Source organism: Uranotaenia lowii, chromosome 3 (genome assembly GCF_029784155.1).
Source record: "Uranotaenia lowii strain MFRU-FL chromosome 3, ASM2978415v1, whole genome shotgun sequence".
NCBI lineage: Eukaryota > Metazoa > Arthropoda > Insecta > Diptera > Culicidae > Uranotaenia > Uranotaenia lowii.
The window spans coordinates 230,539,778-230,555,053 of record NC_073693.1 but is presented as its reverse complement, the minus strand read 5'-3'; positions in this window follow the sequence as shown (position 1 = coordinate 230,555,053).

Genomic DNA, 15,276 nt, shown 5'->3' with positions numbered 1-15,276 from the left:
TTTACCGAGAGCGAGAGAAGGAAAAAAAAATCATTTTCCACCAAGATGTTTCATGCGTCCCTGAGTTGAAATTGCCCCAACAACGAAAAGGCCTTCGTCCCCTCCCTTGGTTTTGGGGGAAGGGGGCTTCGTGCAGTTGGTTTGGTTTTGGCTCTGGTTTGATGGTAGTTGCTTGCTTGATCTGGAGGAGCCATCTCGATGATTATACCCACACAGACAGAGAAAAAAAATCGGAGAAGTGGGGATGTTTTGGTTGGTTCTCAGATTCGTCGGTGGGAAATTCTCGCCGTAAGGTGGCATCGGTAATTTGGAAGACACTTTTGGCACGGCCCGGCATTGTTGCAGGCAATGGAATGAAACAGTTTAAAAATCTTTGCGGTGCAAAGTAAAGTGTCGATTCCGTTTTTTCGTCGTTTTCATCTTTTTCTTCCATTGTTGTGCAGCAACACGCTTCGCAGATCTTGGAGACTTACTTTTCAAGATTTTGTGGCTTTGATGGTCTCTTGCCGGGGTTCTGTACCCAGCATAACAACCAAGATGTTCAGTACACGATGTCCCATGAAGTTCTCTAGCCTGCTAGCAGCAGTTCAACTTTAACGGAGACGGAGATGATTGTCGTGATTTACTCGTTAGAACTAGGTCGAGGTCATTTACGGGCTTCACTATCTCGTCTTGGTGTGCCAGCAAGTGATGCAATTTTAGTCCCAAGCATCCGTTATTAAATTTATGAGATTGAACGGCCGGCATTAGCATGCAACATTGATTAAGTGGCTCGATAGGTTCATGGTGTTTTAATGTTCCAATTTACGTAAGCATGTTAATTTGCCACAATTAAATGATCGGATAAGCATTTGCAATCAAACATGCTCCTGCATCAAACACAATTTGAGGAGAGAGTTTTATCTAAAGTTATCAATGCGTTCTATATGATCACATAAGGCTTATGATCACGGTGTCGTTTCAAGACTTTTAAAAATGAAAATTCGGTATCTCTGAAAATTCTCCAACTTATAGAGAAATGTCTCCCCTATCCAATGCAATATTCGTAAAAAATCAGTTGGCGATCTAGAACAACTTTTTTTTGAAGATTTGAAAACAAAATACACGTGCAAAATTATTAAATTTTCTATTATCACTGAGCATAAAAACCTAAAATTTGAAAATTTTAAGACTAGATGTGTTAAGATCCCATAAAAAAATAATAACTCTAAAAATTTTAGGGAAAAATATTGTTTATCGAACATTCGTGTAAAAATGTAAAAAATTTCCATCATTAGAAAAAAAACACTCTCGTCACTTTCGAGCACAGCATACCAAGTCCTTTGGTAAAAAAGTATAATTTTTCCAAAAAATTTTAAAATTGACAAAACATGATATCTACACAGCAAGAAATAATGTAACGGTGGCCAATGTAATTTGAGGAAATGTAAGCAATTCTATGTATTATTTAATAAATTCGTTGTTATATTATACTATGTATACATCAAACCGATGTACACACTGCGAACATGTCTTTTGTGAAATATCACAACCTGTTTTGTAGTATTCCATCAAGTGTTTATCTAAATTGACGTTTGAAAACTTTTTTGCATTGAATAGTTGGGGACCGGATATGAACCTTGGGGATGTGTGTTTTGCTGGTTGTTCACACTAAAAACGTCTTGACTGGTCACTGATCGAGGAAGAAGAGAGCTATGAGACCGAATACAAACAATGAGCAACATACGAACGAATGCATGGATTACTATGATTGATGCGAAATATAAAACTTAACATACTCCCCCCGCCGGAAAGAGTCGTTTGATTACTCTTTGATTTATTTTATTTAAACTGGCTTTGTAAGCTTTTACTGGTCAAAAATCTACAAAGTGTCGCTGCATAGCCAATGTTCAGACGTAAAATTTCATGTTCAAGCTGGATTGAATAAATTATATTCTTGTGTTGAGAGGCAGAGGTAGGATATGCTTATTTGAAAAAAAAGGTTAAGCTTGTTATTATTGTAGTTCAATAAGGCTGTTTCAATCATTTTTTGGAAAACTATCCAGAGTAAATTCAATCAAGTAGCCTTGACTTTCTGGTCCGCACTCCGATGTATTGCAATCCCTACTGCAATTCATAATGATCTGTGATTTCAACCGTTTTAAATCTCGCTCTCCAATAAAAAGATTTGAGTCTATCGTCGATCGGGCAGACCTATACGAAACTATAGTGGAGTAGAGAAGGTCAAGCAAGCACTTCATATAATTCTGTGTCGTATCAATTAAATTTTCTAGAGTTGATCCGAGCTGTCGTGCTTCTTTTTTTTCTCCTTCGTTAGTGGAATAAATGTATGTCCATCTTGCCTTGATGTTTGCTTAGTCTAGTTGTGGAAGCAGCATTTGTTTAGAGAGCTTGCAGTTTTTTTTTTGACTGAATTAGGCCTATGTTTACAAATGATAAGGATTACGATAATCTTAAGATTCATTCAAGCACAAAATCATTTACTATTTATCGCAAACTATATTTCAGAATGAATGCCCCATAAGTTTTGGACTTTTTGATTTCCAATAACCTTTTGTCTATTTGGTTTTGACGAAAATATGTGACATAATTAATCATGTAACGCCGTTTGATGATACGGACCTGAAGTGATGCCAGGTTTTTCTATTCATCTATGAATATTCTTCTTCTCGATAGCGTGTTCTTCAATGTCACCAAAAATTAGCGATTTAACATCAACATATTGTTCTATAATATGGTGGTATATAATAAGTATAAAAGTTGAGTTGAGCGAGAATAATAAATCGCCACTGATAACAAAAAAAACTCGCTTTTGTGACCTCCTATGTGCATTCATCCCTGTTTATTAGGAAGGATTTTATGTAGAGTGATTTATACAGTACTGCTTAAAATAGATTCAGGTGTATAAGAAATTTCATTTATTCTCCATAATATATTTATTGTATGAATGAACGATAGTTGAATCAATTGAAACAATTCACAAAAAAAACTGATTGATTTCATCTTATTTATCGTTCAACATAAATCTCTGGCATCAGGCATTTAGTTTGTAAAGTCAGTTTACTCTGAAGCTTAGAAGATCTTCATAACTCCAAGGAAAATTCTAAAAATCTCATGATTATAAATCACCATGTTAGAAAATGTTGCATATTTTTAGGTTTATAAAATGGAATAAGGGCAATTTAAAAATTTCCGTGCAAATACCCGTTTTGTCGGATTATGTTTGTACTTGGATGCCACAGTTCCATTGACGTTGCATCTTCATTGCGTTTAGCAGGCTTCTTTTGAATCAAAGTATGGATTCTTTCAATCTATAACATCTTGGGATCCTCATCATGGAACTTATCCGGCCATACTTTCCAATCTCAAATCCAGTCAATAACTATTGGAGACTGATCCATTTTTTGAATATTATCGCCCTCGTTTTTCTTTTGCTTATTGTTTGTCAAGGATCTATCTAACAGGCAGCGAGCTCAACTCCATACATTTTTATTGTTGAAGGAAATTCCATCACCATTATCCCTTCCAAAACAACAAGACATATGTCGTCGAGCCCGAAGGCACCCCAAGCGATCGTTTTTACGATACTAAGCTTCGTGAAGCATCACGCTATTCGACCTTGTCTTCATCCCTTAGTTAATCTGTGCTGCCGTTCAACAAACGCCTGAAACCTGTGTGTATCTCTCAAGAAAATTCGTTGAACATCCATGCCTGCAACTTGAATTTGAATGCTCGATTGTTGGAATAGTTTAAAACTGCTGTCCGGCAACAAGAAGGGTAACTTATTTCTAAACTACGACATCATCGACATACAAATCTGGCATGATATTGTCGCTGAATACCCAAACCGGAATTTTCGTCAAATCAGCGACGGCGACATTCACTGACGACATTGTATGTTGGCCAGAAATCTTCAAAGTTACGGAAGCAAACAAAAGAAAGGGTTGCCGAAAGGGCTCTTGCTACACACACATACAAGAGATCTGTTGGGCACAGATAAGAGGTTTTTATATGCGGCAAAATCAAAATTCAACTAAAATGTAGTTTTTTCCCAAAAACGAATGCACTTTTTGCTCAAATTTCGAATCATTGGTTAACAACTGAAATCGATGTGAATATTTGATTAAATACCGGACAAAATTAAAAAAGCCATCATTTTTTGTAAGTCACTTTAAACGGTTCCTCCTGATCTTTGATTGACGTATTGGGATTTGTCTTATAGAATTTTGTACCCGGAGGACGAAATTTAGAGCTATCGTTGCGAAATTTAGAAAGAAACTTTAACAATATTTGTTCTCTTCCACTAGCAACGGTCGTATCCTTTAAAAAAATCTTCATTTTTATTAATTGACCGTTGTCGAAATCAGAAAACAAATCCACAGACAAGTGAACAAATGTTCTGCCTACGTTAAATTTGTTTAATAGTTTTCATAAATTATAACAAATTACAGCTTTCTTGCTTCGAATCGTATTCATTTTGCATGAAGTTGTCACTTTTGTTTGCCCAACGGCTTACTATTACTAATGTACCGTGCAAAAGCAATTGATGCAATTGATATGACATTTTACATTGTCGCTGGTTGGTAAGGTTACTAATCACCAGGTCGTAAATTTCGGATTTTTACTGCATTGACAATATATTAGCGCTTTCTGGCTACGCCTATTGGAAATGGACACCCAACTGGTGCTGAAAGCCTCAATAAGTGAACGAAGAAGCACATTATGACACAGTTGTGATTCGAATTGTCTGGGCTACCTGTTTTGTGAAAAAACGTTATGGTACAAACTGCAAACCTTCCAAAATAGGTGACAAAAAACTCCTCCAGCACGCATTCATTGCACTAAACTAAAACATCAAAAATATATTAAGGTAATTACTAGAGATGTACCGAATAGTGGTATTCGGCGAACGGCCGAATACCGAATATTGACATTTTAAACTATTCGGCCAAACGAATATTCGGCCGAATATTCGGCCGAATATTCGGTCGAATATTCTGTTGAGTTTTCAATAGAAATAATTCTTTTTCTACTGCTATTTCTAATAAAAATCTTCTATTTCTGCCATATTATTGTCCTCATGTCCTCATGTCCTTATAAGTCGACTATTTCCAACCAGATGTATCAAATCTTTTGTAAGTAGAGGTCTCTTTCATTTTCAAAAAGTCACCATTAACTGAAAGGACATCAGATGACATGTCGCTTCTAAAACGTTTATCTCAAAAAAGATTGGATTCCAGTGAAATCTGGAACAAAACAGGTGTTAATCTATTTGAAATTTCATTTTTTTTAAATTTCGAATTAGATGTATGTCTAATTTTTGCTAGATGTCATCCAAAAAGTTGCCAAAAAGAACGATGATTTTTAACCTTATAAGCATACAATACTTTCTACGACACTTTTCCACAAGGCCGGCTCCAAATAATTTTTTAAAAACTTAAAAAAAAGGAAAATCTGAACAGAAACTATGCATTATTCTCAAACATACAAAAGGAAAAAGAAATAAAATTACTTGAAATTTAAAGTTTTCATCGAATTACGACAGCAGTGTTCAAATGGTATTTAACGAATAAATTTACCCCAAAAAATCGTTTAGTAACAGAACATTCAAAAAATTTCAAAGAGATATTTGATTTTTTTTTATTTGATTCAGCAAAACATCTGAATAAACCCGGGTAAAATACGGAAAGATTAAAAAAACATGTGGCTATCCTGGTCAGATTTAACTTTTCTCAAATTCTGTATTTGGTTTATGGGCAAGCCTGGATATATCAAGAAAATTTTGAATAAACGATAATCAAAGTATAAAGCTATCTACAGTGAAAACTACACGGTAACATCAAACATGTTTAACTGAAACCATAAGTTTTTGATAATTTTGAAGGTTTTTCAACATTCCTTTTGGATATTTTATAAATTATCCAACATCAGTTGAAAAATTTGAGAAGTCAATTTTTGTTAAAACTTTAATACAAAGATATTCGGCCTATTCGGCCTATTCGGCCGAATACCTAGTTCAACTATTCGGCTGTACAGTCCAAAACATATTGTAAAATCCTAGCTTACCCAACATCAGCCATTGAAAATCCATGTGTGAAAACATTGACAAAATCCATGTTTACAAGAATCGACCCAATGTCGTAAGCTAGCGTGTTTTTAAACCTTGATCCAATATCAGATTTATCGATATGTGTTGAAAGATTCATAATTTGATCCACTATCAAATTTTATCGACCCAATGTCGAATATGGAAAAGGTTTTTTATACTTTGACCCAATATCAAAGTTTTCGACCCAATGTCGAACAAGTATTTTCATGCTTTGACCCAATATCAAAGTTTCTTTCGGCCCAATGTCGAGTGAGGAATCGATTTTTCATGCTTTGACCCAATATCAAAGGCTTTCACCATAATCGGCCCAATGCCAACAGTTGTTCGTTTTTTGCAATCCAATATTGCAACCAAATCATTTACCTGAAACAACCTGAAACTTTTCAAAGAAATTTTAATATTAATCAATTACCAAAATCCGTTTCGAAGGACCACTAAATATGTTCACACTAAAAACGTCTTGACTGGTCACTGGTCGAGGAAGAAGAGAGCTATGAGACCGAATACAAACAATGAGCAACATACGAACGAATGCATGGATTACTATGATTGATGCGAAATATAAAACTTAACACTGGTAAATGCTATCAATGTTAATAAAAATTCTAAGCAAAATCTTTGCTCAGAGTTTTTTTTTTCAATTTTATTTAGTTTTTAAAGTCAATTTCCTCCGATAAGTCTGAATCAAAAAGCATTCGAGGATTTCAAAACAACCGGAAGGTGATGTACACTGGGTTGCCAGGTGCCCAGATTTGTCTGTAAAACCAAGACTTTTGACCCTTCGTCCAGATATTGGTCAGACACAGATTTTGCCCAGATTTTTGCTGAGAATGCCCAGATTTTACAGACTTTCAAAATTAAGTGATGAAATCAATTTTCATGCATCGGATTTCACACGTAAGTGCCACATTAGAATGAAATCTCGCTTGTATTGTGTATTCATTGGTATTGGACCAATCGGCTTGGTACGTGGTATTATAAATATGAGGATGAATAACTCGAGAGAGTTAAAATTCTAGAAAAAAAAAAGATGGGTTAATAATTTTTTTCAGAAGGGCCTTAACTTTCATTGGCAGAAACCGATCGTGAAGACGAATTTCCAAAAGACGCCAATAAGGATTTCGTGAAAAATAGATCGAAATAATAAAATAACGCGAAGTAAAAAAATCGATAATCAAGATAATGGTTCTAACCGAAAAAAATGGGACATTCTGGGTTCAAAGTAGGACGGTAGGAAAAGGGTCGAAAAAGTAGGACGTCTGGTAAGCCTATGATGAGGGGAATTCCCTACTCCGGAAAAATCTATTGCGCACAGGGTTGCCAACATTTTGTTCAATCAGTAAACTGGTGAAATAAAAATCAAGCTAAAGTACCGGAAATTTCGCTCAAAGTGATGACCCTGTTTTTGGTCATCGCTCCACTTTTTCACGCTAATATGTGTTGTAAGCCTACTTGGTTGAATAGTTCTACTAAATCAAAGCAATCTAAAGATTCCCTTCGAATTTCCTTTTTTAAATAAGAATTAAAGGGAATCTTTCGATTGCTTTGATTCAGCCACATTTTCACTTTTTGACTTCAGCAACGGTACCTAATCCAGTTCCTTACTACCTATTTTTTATCACATTCACAAAAATCAGGCAAAATCAGGAATCTTTACGAAAATCAGGGAAATTCAGTGGCTTATCAGGTCGTCAGGCTTAGCTTCGAAAAATCAGGTATATTGGCATCTCTGATTGCGCATTGTGCGGAGAAGAAATCTGAGAGCAAACACGATTTTTCTTAGTACGTTAACGAGAAAAGACGCTGCTCTCCGAACTAGAGGTACTAGAGGTGTTCTGATTTTTCAGGATTTGTCCTGATATTCAAGAGGCCGTCCTGATTTTTCTAAAACTCTCAAGTTGTCCTGATTTTTGAAAAAGTCTCAATTATTATTGAGTTTTTAGTTAAATGATGGGAACATCTAACGAATTTGTATTAAAATAGTGTAATCTTTTATATAAATAGATGGTAATCTTCGGTGCAGATGATATTTAAATGGAGTTTTTCTAAGTTTATAAGCCAGTTATCTGTTCATCTCTTGTATTGACCTGACACCTCTGATCCGAACGCCACCTTCCATAGTTATTTTGGCAAGAAAAAAAAAATCCGAAACAGCAAACAGCCCCAAGTAAAGATTTATCTAAAAAAAAGTATAGATTTTTTCATTATTTTTTGGTACAGATTCTGTCAGCACATAATTAGGCAGATTTTAAGCATTTGGTTTAAATTAATAAAGATTTAACCTTTTGTAAATAATGAACTGAAATAGCGATCTGTTAAGGTTGTTATTTGTGTGTACTTTATTTTGTCCACACGAAAACTTACTTTTACCAAAACCTGTGCAAAAACTATGCTTAAGTGCAGGGCCGTAGGAAGAGCTGACTCTCGGGGGGGGGGGGGGGGGGGGGGGGGGGGGGGGGCTATGACTTTTTTGCTCGAGAATGCATGAACTAAAAAAATAAAATACTTGTGTATTATTTTTAAATTTTATTTGATATTCATTTTTAAGGTCATTTTTCTAGTTGAAAAGAAACTAGTTTTTCATGTTAAAAAGAATCTGTTGGAAAATACATCCTAAAATCATTTAAATGATGATAAGGATTTGTATAAAGAGTCCTTTAGCACCAAAATAGGAATCTTTCTTTCATTAATGGTTGAAATCTTAAGTTTGCATCAAAATCTGGTGAACTTAGCTTAACATTGCCAGAAGTTTTGCCGCACGTATCCGGGCCGGGCAAATCCAGGCTATTTTATTTAAAACCTGTCAAAATTCGGACAATCAATTTTCAAACCTTAATCCGGTCAATATTCGGAAAAATTAGACAAAAATCCAAGAACTATTCTACAAAAATCAAGTAAAAAATCGATTTTTTTTTTCGCAGAAAACTCAACCAGATTTTGAATCGTATATCAGTCTCTCAAAACATCGTTCATGTTTATTTTAATAAATCTAGCTTCTAAAATTTCAATTTTGTGACAAAATTGAAAGTTAAAATGATGCTATTTAATTTTTGATTTACTTTCAGATAAAATGTGGAAAATCTGGTTAAATTTTTTTTAAACAAAATTCGGGCAGCTGAACCTTTTCCTATTTTTTCAAATCAAATATCCGAACAAGTCCGGTTTGAACCGAGAAATCTGGCCAGCTTTTTCCAAGAAAGCCTTCATTTTTGAATAAAAATTCTAAAAATAAATCCAGGTAAAAGTAAAAAACTAAATTTTGAAATACAAATCGGATTTATGCAAACTCGATTTTGGTTAAATATTTTATTTTGAATTTTGGTTCTTGAAAATACTACAATATTCATAATGTTAAATAAACGCCAAAACATATGAATTCCCATAAATTTCTTGAAGAGAAGATACATGTTTCTGTACCATCAAATAATTTTCATCAAAAATCAATTCCTGTAGAAGATTTTTTTTTGCAAAATGAACTATAATTCTATAAAAATTTTGTCATTCTCAGTTGAATTGTACAAACGAACTGACTTTGGTTAAATTCTAAAATTGAAGTAATAATCAGAATTATCATCCTGCAATCTCTTGCAATTTGAATCTTTACCGAAATATTCATCTTGATAATTTGATTTCGATTGTGGAGATCATGCTGAATCTGAATATGAATTTGTGAACTTGATCTTAAAATTTGAATTGTCATTCTGTTTCGGAATTTAAATACGTTTTCTGAAATGTACATAAAGACGATTTTCTGATTTTAGAAATATGAGCCAAGAATTGAAACTGTTTCGTAGCCCTCAATCATAAATTCACAATATAAATTTGGATGTTTTGGATTTCAATGATTATTCTTTATTTCAATAATGTATTCCGACTTGCAAAACTAAAAAAATTAAAAATTTTCGAATGATGAACGCTATTCTGAAGCTTTTTTTTTTCGATTATTGTCGTTTTAACATCTTTATGTCATTCGCGACTTATATCAACGTTGCAGTTGGCAAACAGTCATTGAAAAACTTATCCGGCAAAAGACTCGAGCTCACGGACATCTGCTTAGTTATGTTAGAAATTAAGCATAAGAATAAAGTTTATGAACTTAAAATCTGAATATGACATAAAAAACTAAATTTTTTAAAGCTCTTTTTTTCATATTCGGAAAAATTCGAATTCGAAAATCATGAATCAAATTTTTTAGGAAATGTAAAACCAAATTTACTCGACGATTTAAAGCATAGCTTTTTATTTCAATTTTTCATGATGATTCGAACCGAAAACAAGAATCCTAAACTGGATACCTAATCCGAAATTTGAAAATACATTTGATAGTAAGGAACCAGAATAAAATTTATTATTAAGAAATGAGCTACTATACGGAAGTGAGAAAATTTTGAAAATCTGTAGCTGAATTCTGAACCTGGGATTAGTTTTCGGGGTTTTGAAGTCAGTTTTGAGTCAAGATTTTTACTATCGAATAACCTTATTCCATCATCAAAATTTGATGAAAAATTTATAATTTTGAGTATGAAGTAGAATACCCACGTGCTTTTGATGAACCCTCATGGGGGGGGGGGGGGGTTAACTCCCAAACCCCCTCCCCCCCCGTTCCTACGGCTATGCTTAAGTGTGAAAATATATGTAATTTTTTGAAAAAAATTAATCATCAGTAGCTAATGTATATAACTACAATTCATCAGAATATTTGATATTTGATATTTCTTGCGTGACAAGAGATCCGGGAATTTGTCCAGTTAAGTAAATTATCAACTGCAATTTCTGCTTGTTTTGCCACGATTTTTTAAGTCACCTTACCACCATGTTTATATTAAAAGCAAAGTTTTAAAACTATTTTAATGGTATGGTTTTGATGTTTCAGAAACACTGATTATATTTAAAGTTGATTGAATTGAAAAATTTCTAGTTACAATGTAAACTGACGTTATAACTAGAAACGTACATTGAAATATTAAAAAAAACTTGCTATGGAGTCTCGGAGGAACGTCGGCCAAAAATAAAAGTTGGCTTGTAATGGCCGCAGCAACTTCCCAAAGAGAAGCAGAAAAAAAATGCTCCAAACTAACCACTCTATTCTCCGACAAAACAAACACCCGTTGATGGCTACATTATTTGCCGAGGCCATTGCGAAAATGTTGCAAATTTATTACATCGAACGAAGCAGAAGTAGAAGTAGGAAAAATACAGACCTCGCAGACGCGGAAAGTGAAAGATGCAAAAGACCGACCGAAAGCCTTCTCAATTTTCACCGGCAGGCAAACTTTTCGAGCATTGAAGTAACCGAATAAAAAATAGACGAGGGTAAAAGTTTACTCGTTGGACGGGTTTTCGATTTTCTGTTGCTAGGTTTTCTATTTCCTGGCTATTATTGTCATCGCTTTTGAGGGAAAGACGCGAAACAACTTTGCCCGAAATAATAGGAAGATTGTAGAGGAAGAAGAAGACAAACAAAAACAAAAAAAAAATAACAACAACAGATCACCTCCTTCGAAGCTGATGAAGCTTTTGCGAGATGGTCGCCAATATCGCGGCCAGATCTTTGGAAAGAGGAAAATCATCGCCGCCCATCTTCGGTGGCCATTAATACCTACCGTTATCGTATAAATGCTTAGGAAGAACTGTTTGACAAAATGGTGGATAAATCAACATTTTTTACTCATACAAGATTAACGGTAGTAAGGATTGTATTTAAAAAATGCAAAACTTTGTGTTGTGAATAACTTTTGAGCTCAGTTCCATCGATAAGGTGTTGTGAAGCGCGTGGTGAGCCCATCACCAGGTGACCATCCTAACCGGTCAATTCCGGAATGGATGGATCCCCAAAGTTTACACGGTCGTTTATACTATTTATTTTATTTTTTTATTTAATTACATAGACGGTATGTCTCACGACATAACTTGACGAACATAATTCCTATAATTCACTCGGTCCATGGCAACCGTTCTCCAATTCCTCGGGCACCCCACGTTCGCCAGATCACGCTCCACTTGGTCTAACCACCTCGCTCGTTGCGCCCCGCTCATCTTGTTCCTACCGGATTCGTAGCGAACACCTGTTTTGCAGGACAGTCGTCCGGCATTCTCGCAACATGTCCCGCCCAGCGTATCCGGTCAGCTTTCACCACCTTCTGGATACTGGGTTCGCCATAGAGTCGCGCGAGCTCGTGGTTCATCTTTCGCCTCCACACTCCGTTCTCCTGTACGCCGCCAAAGATGGTTCTTGACACTCGTCGCTCGAATACTCCGAGTGTACACAGGTCCTCCTCGAGCAATACCATGTCTCGTGCCCGTAGAGAACAACCGGTCTAATGAGCGTCATATACAGGTTACACTTTGTGCGAGGGCTAAGTCTTCTCGACCGCAGTTGCTTGTGGAGTCCATAGTAGGCACGACTTCCGCTGATAATTCGCCTCCGGATCTAACGGCTGGTGTCATTGTCTGCGGTCATCAGTGAGCCGAGATAGACAAAGTCTTCAACTATCTCCAGCTCGTCACCGTCGATCGTGACCTTGTTATTACTGGACAAGCGGGTTCGGTCGGTCTCGGATCCGCAGGCCAGCATGTACTTCGTCTTGGACGTATTAATCAGCAACCCAATCCTTCCTGCTTCGCATTTCAGTTTACGGTAGATGTCTTCCACCGCCGCAGATGATCTGCCGACTATATCAATGTCATCGGCAAAGCAGATAAGTTGACTGGATCTGTTGAAAATCGTGCCCCGCATTTCGCCCACCGCTCGTCGAATAACACCTTTTAGCGCCACGTTGAACATCATGCAGGATAGACCATCACCTTGTCGAAGCCCCCTGCGCGATTCGAATGAACTCGACAATTCACCCGAAATCCGCACACAGCACTGCGTTCCATCCATCGTCGCCTTGATCAGTCTGATCAGCTTTCCGGAAAAGCCGTTCTCGTCCATGATTTCCCATAGCTCGTTACGGTCGATCGTGTCGTATGCGGCTTTGAAGTCGATGAATAGATAATGCGTAGGGACTTGATGTTCCCGGAATTTTTTGGGGATTTGCCGTAATGTGAATATCTGGTCCGTCGTAGACCGTCCCTCCATGAAGCCGGCCTGGTGACTTCCCACGAATCTGTTTGCTTGTGGTGTTAGGCGGCGGAGTAGGATTCGGGACAACACTTTGTAGGCGGCATTGAGGACAGTGATCGGTCGGTAGTTCTCACAGTCCAATTTGTCGCCCTTCTTGTAGATGGGGCATATTACCCCCTCCTTCCACTCCTCCGGTAGCTGTTCTATGTCCCAGATCCGGACTATCAACCGGTGTAGGCAATCGGCCAACTTGTCCGGGCCCATTTTGATGAGTTCAGCTGCGATACCATCCTTCCCAGCCGACTTGTTTCTATTAAGCTGGCGAATGGCTTCCTTAACTTCACTCATCGTTGGGAGTGGCTCCTTTACGTCGTTGGCTACGCCGGCGATGTACCTTCCCCCACCGTCTTGATCTCCTGCATGTGCGCCGTTCAGGTGTTCATCGAAGTGCTGCTTCCACCTTTTGATCACCTCACGATTGGATAGGCATCCTTGATCATTTTTTTAAAAGCCTTCAGTGGAGCTAGGCAATGTCGTCACTAGATGGCAATGTAATCACTTCGCGAAATATCATTCGGATTATCTTCAAAGTGTTCTGCCTGTTTGTCTGTGCTTTTAGGTTACTAAACCCTCCACTGCATGAACTATGCACTAGTTGTGAAAAAAGCTCTGTCGATGGAAATAATCTTTTAGACTTTTTACTAAGCAAGTTATTCAAAAAAACAAAAATGTTCTTTTCCGAAAGTTTTAATTATTTAAATTGTGTAAGAGTTTAGATAACAAAAAAATTCAATAAGCTCCATATATTTATAGGAATTTCATTAGGATTGCGTGAACAAAATATTCAAGAAAATCCAAAAAGTGACATTCTCCTACCAAATTTTCGTGTTTTTTCATACAAAATTTCAAATCAAAACCCGGATACCTTAGTCTCATCTTGAAAATCTGCAAAAAATCTGTCGTTCGTTTTGATCAGAAAAGAAACTTTTCTTTGTTTGATTTGGTTGGTTTTTTTAATTCGAAAATTCGCAAAACGTCACTCTAATTCACATTTTATAGGTAAAATTAAATGTATGAAATGATATCAGCACCAACATGTGAAAAGAGTATAAAAGATAAAGTAAACAAAACCTGTTTTCAGTTAATTCAAGTAGCCCAATATGAGCTTCACTTATCACAAAACTTTTTTAGTTTATCAGTTTCCGTAAGATTTAAAATGCAGTTTGCAAAATATCAAACAGATTTATAGCCACAATATGACATAATCCTAACAAAAATTGGTTCATACGCCCTTTACTCCACAAAAAAGCAAACGATCTAAATTCAAAACATTGAAGGGGGATGAATGCGAAAAGCAATTCGCTCACTTCTAAAGAATGTCTCATAAGTGTTTGTCAAAAAATGAGGAAAATTTTATCTCCATCTCACTTACACACATGAGACATACAGTACAAATCAAAGGGTGTTCAAACCATTTTGACGAAATTCATACTCCAGCTAGGTTCTTTACGCAATTGCGAGCTATTTTTTCAACTCAAATACTCTTTTATTGATAAAAAAAACATATCGAAAATGCTCTAACGTATCGTTTGGGTCAATATAAACTTGAAAGATTCTAGATAATTTTAATTAGCGATTTAAAAATGGTTGCAAAATTTCCAAACGCGTTTTTCTCGAAACGTCAAAAAATAAACACGTGTTGGTACTGATATCTTTTATTATACTGAAACTCTAATTATGTTTATGCTATAGAATCTGTTACAACTTGAACTGCACTAAAATTTCAGCGCTACACATGTCAACTTTTAGTTTTAATCATTGTCAATGAAATATAAACTTGTTATTTCCATAAAACTGCATTCTAGGCCGATTTTTGGGCCTTGAAACCCTTGATTTCAACTTAAAACAACTCAGAAGGCCTCTTTCATTTTAAAAATAATAAACGAAGAATTTCAAAAGCCAAACATTCAAAGCTTGATAAACTTCGGTGTAAAATGGCCAGTTTGACAATTTTTTTTTTTAAATTCAGAATTTCTTTATTTGAAAATGAGATCACCAATAAAACATTTATAAACGGTTCTTTTCCGTTACAAATATTGGA